The 10,000-nt window shown below is 54.7% G+C and overlaps 1 long non-coding RNA gene across 2 annotated transcripts in view; it reads left to right on the top strand.

The window, feature by feature from the left end:
* Nucleotides 1-10,000, top strand: part of LOC149984757 (uncharacterized) — a 171,464-nt gene that overhangs the window by 57,399 nt on the left and 104,065 nt on the right. The window contains exon 3 of one of the 2 annotated variants that reach the window (XR_016490649.1): nt 3,499-3,695. The exons of the other annotated variant lie outside the window; for it this stretch is intronic. This is a non-coding gene — a long non-coding RNA (uncharacterized LOC149984757). The remainder of the gene's footprint in view (nt 1-3,498; nt 3,696-10,000) is intronic. 2 annotated transcript variants of the gene reach the window in all.

Below are 10,000 nucleotides of genomic sequence, written 5' to 3'. Positions count from 1 at the left end.
CAGGTGGGTGGAGGAAGTGCAGGTGTGTGGAGGGAAGGTGGGTTGAGGAAGGGCAGGTGGGTGGAGGAAGAGGGCAGGTGGGTGGAGGAAGGGCAGGTGGTGGAGGAAGGGCAGGTGGGTGGAGGAAGGGCAGGTGTGTGGAGGGAAGGTGGGTTGAGGAAGGGCAGGTGGGTGGAGGAAGGGCAGGTGTGTGGAGGGCAGGTGGGTTGAGGAAGGGCAGGTGGGTGGAGGAAGGGCAGGTGGGTGGAGGAAGGGCAGGTGGGAGGAGGAAGGGCAGGTGGGTTGAGGAAGGGCAGGTGGGTTGAGGAAGGGCAGGTGGGTGGAGGAAGGGCAGGTGGGTGGAGGAAGGGCAGGTGGGTGGAGGAAGGGCAGGTGTGTGGAGGGAAGGTGGGTTGAGGAAGGGAAGGTGGGTTGAGGAAGGGCAGTTGGGTTGAGGAAGGGCAGGTGGGTGGAGGAAGGGCAGGTGGGTGGAGGAAGGGCAGGTGGGTGGAGGAAGGGCAGGTGGGTGGAGGAAGGGCAGGTGGCTGGAGGAAGGGCAGGTGGGTGGAGGAAGGGCAGGTGGGTGGAGGAAGGGCAGGTGGGTGGAGGAAGGGCAGGTGGGTGGAGGAAGGGCAGGTGTGTGGAGGGAAGGTGGGTTGAGGAAGGGCAGGTGGGTTGAGGAAGGGCAGGTGGGTGGAGGAAGGGCAGGTGGGTGGAGGAAGGGCAGGTGGGTGGAGGAAGGGCAGGTGGGTGGAGGAAGGGCAGGTGGGTGGAGGAAGGGCAGGTGGGTGGAGGAAGGGCAGGTGTGTGGAGGGAAGGTGGGTTGAGGAAGGGCAGGTGGGTGGAGGAAGGGCAGGTGGGTGGAGGAAGGGCAGGTGGGTGGAGGAAGTGCAGGTGTGTGGAGGGAAGGTGGGTTGAGGAAGGGCAGGTGGGTGGAGGAAGAGGGCAGGTGGGTGGAGGAAGGGCAGGTGGGTGGAGGAAGGGCAGGTGGGTGGAGGAAGGGCAGGTGTGTGGAGGGAAGGTGGGTTGAGGAAGGGCAGGTGGGTGGAGGAAGGGCAGGTGGGTGGAGGAAGGGCAGGTGGGTGGAGGAAGGGCAGGTGGGAGGAGGAAGGGCAGGTGGGTTGAGGAAGGGCAGGTGGGTTGAGGAAGGGCAGGTGGGTGGAGGAAGGGCAGGTGGGTGGAGGAAGGGCAGGTGGGTGGAGGAAGGGCAGGTGTGTGGAGGGAAGGTGGGTTGAGGAAGGGAAGGTGGGTTGAGGAAGGGCAGTTGGGTTGAGGAAGGGCAGGTGGGTGGAGGAAGGGCAGGTGGGTGGAGGAAGGGCAGGTGGGTGGAGGAAGGGCAGGTGGGTGGAGGAAGGGCAGGTGGCTGGAGGAAGGGCAGGTGGGTGGAGGAAGGGCAGGTGGGTGGAGGAAGGGCAGGTGGGTGGAGGAAGGGCAGGTGGGTGGAGGAAGGGCAGGTGTGTGGAGGGAAGGTGGGTTGAGGAAGGGCAGGTGGGTTGAGGAAGGGCAGGTGGGTGGAGGAAGGGCAGGTGGGTGGAGGAAGGGCAGGTGGGTGGAGGAAGGGCAGGTGGGTGGAGGAAGGGCAGGTGGGTGGAGGAAGGGCAGGTGGGTGGAGGAAGGGCAGGTGTGTGGAGGGAAGGTGGGTTGAGGAAGGGCAGGTGGGTGGAGGAAGGGCAGGTGGGTGGAGGAAGGGCAGGTGGGTGGAGGAAGTGCAGGTGTGTGGAGGGAAGGTGGGTTGAGGAAGGGCAGGTGGGTGGAGGAAGAGGGCAGGTGGGTGGAGGAAGGGCAGGTGGGTGGAGGAAGGGCAGGTGGGTGGAGGAAGGGCAGGTGTGTGGAGGGAAGGTGGGTTGAGGAAGGGCAGGTGGGTGGAGGAAGGGCAGGTGGGTGGAGGAAGGGCAGGTGGGTGGAGGAAGGGCAGGTGGGTGGAGGAAGGGCAGGTGGGTGTAGGAAGGGCAGGTGGGTGGAGGAAGGGCAGGTGTCTTTAGGCAACATCGACTGTTTTTCTTTCTTGTAATTTGCCGTTAGTGGGGAAGTCTTCGTTTTAGAGTATTACCATACGGGGCGGGGGAGGGGGGGGGGGGGGCTGACTCAGAGGAGCTACACTCTAAACCGTCACACAGCCTGAATCAGAGAAGAAGCTACGTTCAGAAACCGTCACACAGCCTGACTCAGAGAAGAATTGACTAATTGGGAATTGACTAATTGGGAATTGACTAATTGGGAATTGACTAATTGGGAATTGACTAATTGGGAATTGACTAATTGCTTTTGGGAACTGGGGCATAAAAAAAAGTGAACTTCAATCCATGGAGGCAAAATAAAGGACAAAGTCCAGAGTTGAATTCAAGGAGAGAAAGAGCAGAGAAACGTTGTAGTTGAACGTAAAGAGAAGGAACGTCCAGCACTGCATTTAACTTGTATTTATTTCACCTTCATTTAACAAGTCAGTTAAGAACAAATTCTTATTTTACAATGACGGCCTAACCCTAACCAGGACGACGCTGGGCATATTGTGCACCGCCCTGTGGGACTCCCAATCACAGCCGGTTGTGATACAGCCTGGAATCAAACCGGGGTCTGTAGTGATGCCTCTTGCACGAAAATGCAGTGCCTTAGACTGCTGCGCCAATCGGGATCCACTAAATGTGTGTGGTGGGTGTGTGGTGTGTGTGCGTGCTGTATGTGTGTGTGGTGTGTGTGCGTGCTGTATGTGTGTGTGTGTATGTGGTGTGTATGTATGTAATATATGTGTAGTGTGTGTGTGTAGTGTGTGTGGTGTGGATGTGTGTAATGCATGTGTAGTGTGTGTGTGTAGTGTGTGTGTGTGTGTGTGTGTGTAGTGTGTGTGGTGTGTGTGTGTAGTGTGTGTGTGGTGTGTGTGTGTGCGTGTAGTGTAGTGTAGTGTAGTCTATGTGTGTGTAGGGTGTGTGAGTGTAGTGTAGTGTAGTGTAGTGTGTGTGTGTGTGTGTGTGTGAGGTCTCTGGAAGGTCATTACTGTGTCATGGCCAGAGCTCGCTGCCCAACACGCTACACACTGCCAAGCTCTCAAGATGAAGCCTTGGCAAAGCCCTCTGCCCTCTCCCCCTCTCTTCCTCCTCTCCCTCTGCCTCCCTCCCAGTCCCTTCATCTCTCTATTGCTCTCTCTCTCTCCATCCCCCTCTCCCCCTCTCTTCCTCCTCTGCCTCCCTCCCAGTCCCTTCATCTCTCTATTGCTCTCTCTCTCTCCATCCCCCTCTCCCCCTCTCTTCCTCCTCTGCCTCCCTCCCAGTCCCTTCATCTCTCTATCACTCTCTCTCTCTCTCCATCCCCCTCTCCTCCTCTCTTCCTCCTCTCTCTCTGCCTCCCTCCCACTCCCTTCTCTCTCCCTCCGTCTCTCAATTGCTCTCTCTCTCCACCCCCCCCCCCTTCTCTCCCCCCTCCCCCACATGTTAGCCTGCCCCAGTGCAGACACAAGAGGGACTGGGTGGTTGGGATGAGACATACATTAAACCCTGTAATTCTCATCCCTCTTCTCATCCCCAGAGACTAACCCTAGGTCAGCAGAAGGTCAAGCCCTGCCTGAAGCTAGAGGTCAGGGGTTAAAGGTCATGTCCTGTTGACCCTGCGTGCGAGATAAGCGGGCGAGGCTGGGAGCAGTGAGCCCCTGGTGGACGGACCTGGCTGTGGACCACGGTTGTTATTGGCAGCTTGTCAGGCTGAGCAGAGCTGGACAGCAGGAGGTAGCTATGGTGTGCTGTGTTATCCAAGCTGTGTGTGTGTGTGTGTGTGTGTGTGTGTGTGTGTGATACGTCCAGGCGGACTGGTTCATGACTTGTTCCTGTGAACCTCACTCACATCTCATGCAACACTGAATGTGAAGAGCTTCGTAAGCCTGGGAAATGTATCCAATTGATATTGATGTTTATCATTATCCAGGATATTAGAACCAAGTGGACAGAATGGGTTATTTTTGTTTGTTATTTTCATTCAGATTTTATGGGACACCATTTTTTTTTTTTTTTAAATGCATCTGCATTTGCATCTAGGTTGAGTAAATCACATTTTATTTAAAGAGTTGTTCACAACATTAGAGAGAGACTACTCTTTTCAAAGTCCCTCCCTCCCTCCCTCCCTCTCTCTCTCCCTCTCTCTCTCTCTCTCTCTCTCTCTCTCTCTCCTTCTCTCTCTCTCCCTCCCTTCCTTCCTCCTCTATAAAACGGACCACTAGGCTACTAACCAGGAGCAGAAGGAAGACAGGAGTAGTTTCAGTAAACACTACTATAGTTAACCAGGGGGATTGTGAGGCCATGTGTTTTTAGGAGAGGGAGGGAGGGACGGAGGAAGGGAGGCAAAGAGAGAGAGTGGGAGTGAGAGAGAGAGAGAGGGAGGGAGGGACAGAGGAAGGGAGTGAGAGAGAAAGAGAGAGAGAAAAAGAGAGAGCGAGGTAGCCTGTGTTTTAATTACTCACAGCTGAACAACCCCCCCACCCTTCCTCTCCTCTCTTCCTCTACAGCCTATAATCCACTGCTGGGTTACAGACACAGTTTCCTACAGCGTCTTCCTGGGTGGCCCACTGCTCACTAACCCAGTCAGTCAGCCAGCCAGTCACTCAGCCAGCCAATCTGCCAGTTACCCAGCCAGTCAGTCACCCAGTCAGCCAGTCTGCCAGCCAGCCAGCCAGCCAATCTGCCAGTCACCCAGCCAGTCAGCCAGCCAGTCAGTCACCAGTCAGCCAGTCAGCCAGTCAGCCAGTCACTCAGCCAGCCAGTCAGCCAGTCACTCAGCCAGCCAGTCAGCCAGTCACCCAGCCAGCCAGCCAATCTGCCAGTCACTCAGCCAGCCAGTCAGCCAATCAGCCAGTCACCCAGGCAATCAGCCAGTCAGCCAGCCAGCCAGCCAGTCACTCAGCAAACCAGTCACCCAGCCAATCAGCCAGCCAGTCAGTCTGCCAGACACACAGCAAGCCAGTTTGCCAGCCAGCCAGTCAGCCAGTCTGCCAGCCAGTCACCCAGACAATCTGCCAGCCAGTCTTCCAGCCAGCCAGTCTGCCAACTTTAAATTGTATTTCCAGGCACTAGCATTTCGTCCCATCCTGTGTCACAAACATAGTTTCCTGCACTGTCTTCCCACTGCAGTCAATCAGTCACTCAGCCAGCCATCCAGTCAGCCAGTCACCCAGCCAGTCACCCAGCCAATCACCCATCCTCCCAGCCAATCACCAGCCAGCCAGTCAAACAGTCACCCAGTCATCCAGCCAGCCAGTCAGTCATTCAGCCACTCAGCCAGCCAATCACCCATCCTCCCAGCCAGTCACCCAGCCATCCAGATAGCCAGTCACCCAGCCATCCAGTCAGCCAGTCACCCAGACAGTCAACCAATCACACATCCAGCCAGTCAGTCTGCCAGACTGCCAGTCACCCAGCCAGCCAGTCAGCCAGTCAACCAGCCAGGAAGCCAGAGAGTCAACCAGGCAGTCACCCAGTCACCCAACCAGTCAGCCAGTCAACCAGCCAGCCAGTCACCCAGTCAGCCTGTCACCTAGCCAGTCAGCCAGTCACCCAGACAGTCAACCAATCACACATTCAGCCAGTCAGTCTGCCAGTCTGCCAGTCACCCAGTCAGCCAGTCAGCCAGTCAACCAGCCAGGAAACCAGAGAGTCACCCAGGCAGTCACCTATCCAGCCAGCCAGTCAGCCAGTCAACCAGCCAGGAAACCAGAGAGTCAACCAGGCAGTCACCCAGTCAGCCAGCCAGTCAGCCAGTCAGCCAGCCAGTCAGCCAGTCACCCAGTCAGCCAACCAGTCAGCCAGTCACCCAGTCACCCAGTCAGTCAGCCAGCCAACCAGTCACCCAGTCAGCCAGTCACCTAGCCAGTCAGCCAGTCACCCAGACAGTCAACCAATCACACATTCAGCCAGTCAGTCTGCCAGTCTGCCAGTCACCCAGCCAGCCAGTCAGCCAGTCAACCAGCCAGAGAGTCAACCAGGCAGTCACCCAGTCACCCAACCAGTCAGCCAGTCAACCAGCCAGCCAGTCACCCAGTCAGCCAGTCACCTAGCCAGTCAGCCAGTCACGCAGACAGTCAACCAATCACACATTCAGCCAGTCAGTCTGCCAGTCTGCCAGTCTTCCAGCCAGCCAGTCAGCCAGTCAACCAGCCAGGAAGCCAGAGAGTCAACCAGGCAGTCACCCAGTCAGCCAACCAGTCAGCCAGTCAACCAGCCAGTAAAGAGCAGCATTAAGATGGATAGGACTCAGCTGTTTTCCTTGACCACCAACTTCAAACACATAGCAGCTTTTTCCCTCCAAATAAAAGGTTGGTCAAGCAGATCTCCCCCCGGTCTGTCGGTCGGCAGGAACCCTTTAAGTATTTGGTAAAATGTTTACACTTGATTTAACAGGGGACTTTTAATCAAAATACCTCAACCCCCCCCCCCCCCCCCCCCCCCCTTCCCCCCTTCCCCCCAGACATGCCACAAGTCAAATGTGTGTGGGTGGCGCATGCTATTCTGTTGGCATGGCGATGTGTTTGATGTTTGTAGAAACAAGCTTTTAGGGATTTCTGGACTTTTTTCTGCTGTCAGCTTTGGTCACTGTGAATAAAAGCAGCGGTTATACCTGACCTCTCCGGTGACCGAGGGTTGTACCTGACCTCTGACCTCTGAGACTGAGGGTTATAGAGAGGAGAGAGGTGGAGACTGAGGGTTAGAGAGAGGAGGGAGGTTGAGACTGAGGGTTATAGAGAGGAGAGAGACTGAGGGTTATAGAGAGGAGAGAGGTGGAGACTGAGGGTTAGAGAGAGGAGGGAGGTTGAGACTGAGGGTTATAGAGAGGAGAGAGGTGGAGACTGAGGGTTAGAGAGAGGAGGGAGGTTGAGACTGAGGGTTATAGAGAGGAGAGAGACTGAGGGTTATAGAGAGGAGAGAGGTTAAGACTGAGGGTTAGAGAGAGGAGAGAGGTTGAGACTGAGGGTTAGAGAGAGGAGAGAGGTTGAGACTGAGGGTTAGAGAGAGGAGAGAGGTTGAGACTGAGAGATAGAGAGGAGAGGTGGAGACTGAGGGTTAGAGAGAGGAGAGAGGTTGAGACTGAGGGTTATAGAGAGGAGAGAGGTTGAGACTGAGGGTTAGAGAGAGGAGAGAGGTTGAGACTGAGGGTTAGAGAGAGGAGAGAGGTTGAGACTGAGGGATAGAGAGGAGGTTGAGACTGAGGGTTAGAGAGAGAGAGGTTGAGACTGAGGGATAGAGAGGAGAGAGGTTGAGACTGAGGGTTATAGAGAGGAGAGAGAAGGTGAGACTGAGGGTTATAGAGTAGAGAGAAGGTGAGACAGAGATAGAGAGGAGAGGTTGAGACTGAGGGTTATAGAGTAGAGAGAGGGTGAGACTGAGGGTTATAGAGAGGAGAGAGGTTGAGACTGAGGGTTATAGAGTAGAGAGTTCGAGACTGAGGGATAGTGAGAGGAGAGAGGTTGAGACTAAGGGTTAGAGAGGAGAGAGGTTGAGACTGAGGGTTAGAGAGAGGAGAGAGGTTGAGACTGATGGTCAAAGAGGAGAGAGGTTGAGACTGATGGTTAGAGAGAGGAGAGAGGTTGAGACTGATGTTCAGAGAGGAGAGAGGTTGAGACTGAGGGATAGAGAGAGAGGAGAGAGGTTGAGACTGAGGGTTATAGAGAGGAGAGAGGTTGAGAGGAGAGAGGTTGAGACTGGTGGATAGAGAGAGAGGAGAGAGGTTGAGACTGAGGGTTATAGAGAGGAGAGAGGTTGAGAGGAGAGAGGTTGAGACTGGTGGATAGAGAGAGAGGAGAGAGGTTGAGACTGAGGGTTAGAGAGAGGAGAGAGGTTGAGACTGGTGGATAGAGAGAGAGGAGAGAGGTTGAGACTGAGGGTTATAGAGAGGAGAGAGGTTGAGAGGAGAGAGGTTGAGACTGGTGGATAGAGAGAGAGGAGAGAGGTTGAGACTGAGGGTTAGAGAGAGGAGAGAGGTTGAGACTGGTGGATAGAGAGAGAGGAGAGAGGTTGAGACTGAGGGTTAGAGAGAGGAGAGAGGTTGAGACTGGTGGATAGAGAGAGAGGAGAGAGGTTGAGACTGAGGGTTAGAGAGAGGAGAGAGGTTGAGACTGAGGGTTATAGAGAGGAGAGAGGTTGAGAGGAGAGAGGTTGAGACTGTGGGTCTGTGGTGTAGAGCCCACCAGACTAGGTTCAAAAACTATTAGAAATATTTCAAATACTTTTGGCTGTGCTTGATTGAGCCTGCCTAGCTCATTGGACCAATAGAATAGTCCCAAAAATACATACCACACCCACATGGCACTCCAGGCAGGCTGTAGCAAACACTCAAAGTATTTGAAAGATTTCAGTGAGGTAGCTAGCCCACCTCCCATAGCATACATCCCCTCAGGGTCAGGTCTGGTCTGTGAGGTAGCTAGCCCACCTTCCATAGCATACATCCCCTCAGGGTCTGGTCTGTGAGGTAGCTAGCCCACCTCCCATAGCATACATCCCCTCAGGGTCTGGTCTGTGAGGTAGCTAGCCCACCTTCCATAGCATACATCCCCTCAGGGTCTGGTCTGTGAGGTAGCTAGCCCACCTCCCATAGCATACATCCCCTCAGGGTCTGGTCTGTGAGGTAGCTAGCCCACCTTCCATAGCATACATCCCCTCAGGGTCTGGTCTGTGAGGTAGCTAGCCCACCTTCCATAGCATACATCCCAACAGGGTCAGGTCTGGTCTGTGAGGTAGCTAGCCCACCTCCCATAGCATACATCCCCTCAGGGTCAGGTCTGTGAGGTAGCTAGCCCACCTTCCATAGCATACATCCCCTCAGGGTCAGGTCTGGTCTGTGAGGTAGCTAGCCCACCTTCCATACCATACATCCCCTCAGGGTCAGGTCTGGTCTGTGAGGTAGCTAGCCCACCTTCCATAGCATACATCCCCTCAGGGTCAGGTCTGGTCTGTGAGGTAGCTAGCCCACCTCCCATAGCATACATCCCCTCAGGGTCTGGTCTGTGAGGTAGCTAGCCCACCTTCCATAGCATACATCCCCTCAGGGTCAGGTCTGGTCTGTGAGGTAGCTAGCCCACCTTCCATAGCATACATCCCCTCAGGGTCAGGTCTGGTCTGTGAGGTAGCTAGCCCACCTTCCATAGCATACATCCCCTCAGGGTCAGGTCTGGTCTGTGAGGTAGCTAGCCCATCTTCCATACCATACATCCCCTCAGGGTCAGGTCTGGTCTGTGAGGTAGCTAGCCCACCTTCCATAGCATACATCCCCTCAGGGTCGGGTCTGGTCTGTGAGGTAGCTAGCCCACCTTCCATAGCATACATCCCTTCAGGGTCAGGTCTGGTCTGTGAGGTAGCTAGCCCACCTTCCATAGCATACATCCCTTCAGGGTCAGGTCTGGTCTGTGAGGTAGCTAGCCCACCTTCCATACCATACATCCCCTCAGGGTCAGGTCTGGTCTGTGAGGTAGCTAGCCCACCTTCCATAGCATACATCCCCTCAGTGTCAGGTCTGGTCTGTGAGGTAGCTAGCCCACCTTCCATAGCATACATCCCCTCAGGGTCAGGTCTGGTCTGTGAGGTAGCTAGCCCACCTCCCATAGCATACATCCCCTCAGGGTCAGGATAACCAGAGGTGGATGAGAGGAAGGGAAAGGGGAAAATAAACTTGCTGACACAACTTTCTAGATATAGCATATAGTGAGTGAGCTCTATATGTTATGTGGGTGGGCAACAACACTCTGCGAGAGAGAGGGAGAGACAGGAGTTATGTTCAAATGCTTCACTTTTTTTGTGTGAATTGTTGTAGATTTTTTGGGCACTTTAAAGTTTATCTTCAATGACTTATGTCAATATTGGGGTTTTATCCACAGATAGGCCCACGTACAGTGTTTCCTGGTTGAACTCACAGACTGTAGTGAAGACAGAAAGTATTCAACTCTTTAGAGGGGTGTAGGGCCAACATGATTCAGATTGTGTGTCACAGAAGCGCAGGATTTTTAGCAGGAGCACCACAGGTTAATTGAACAGCTCGTGACAGGAAGAGAGAA

Source organism: Oncorhynchus mykiss, chromosome 2, assembly GCF_057628025.1.
Source record: "Oncorhynchus mykiss isolate SJ-2025 chromosome 2, ASM5762802v1, whole genome shotgun sequence".
NCBI classification, from domain to species: Eukaryota; Metazoa; Chordata; class Actinopteri; order Salmoniformes; family Salmonidae; genus Oncorhynchus; species Oncorhynchus mykiss.
The sequence above is the reverse complement of the archived record's forward strand: the minus strand, read 5'-3'. Positions and strand labels throughout refer to the sequence as shown.